The sequence below is a fragment of the Gracilinanus agilis genome, chromosome 4, assembly GCF_016433145.1.
Source record: "Gracilinanus agilis isolate LMUSP501 chromosome 4, AgileGrace, whole genome shotgun sequence".
Taxonomy (NCBI): domain Eukaryota; kingdom Metazoa; phylum Chordata; class Mammalia; order Didelphimorphia; family Didelphidae; genus Gracilinanus; species Gracilinanus agilis.
Window position 1 is genome coordinate 105,165,433 of NC_058133.1, and position 276 is coordinate 105,165,708.

Consider the following 276-nt stretch of genomic DNA (forward strand, 5'->3'; position numbering starts at 1 on the left):
GATTCTATTGATGAAAGAGAACCTCTGTTATTGGGTATCGATTGACCAAAGTTAAGATGCATCAATAAATAATTCGATTACATGACATTAAAACTTGCCTCAACCTACAATCTTATCTGAGGCCCCTAAACACTTGGAAACTCATCAACTTCATTTATAAGCAAAATCTGCTACTTTTCAGGTTCAGTATCACCAATTCATGGCCATCATTACATAAATAAACAAACCACAGGGTTTGACAACACAGTTGTAATTCATTAAATATACCAACTATTC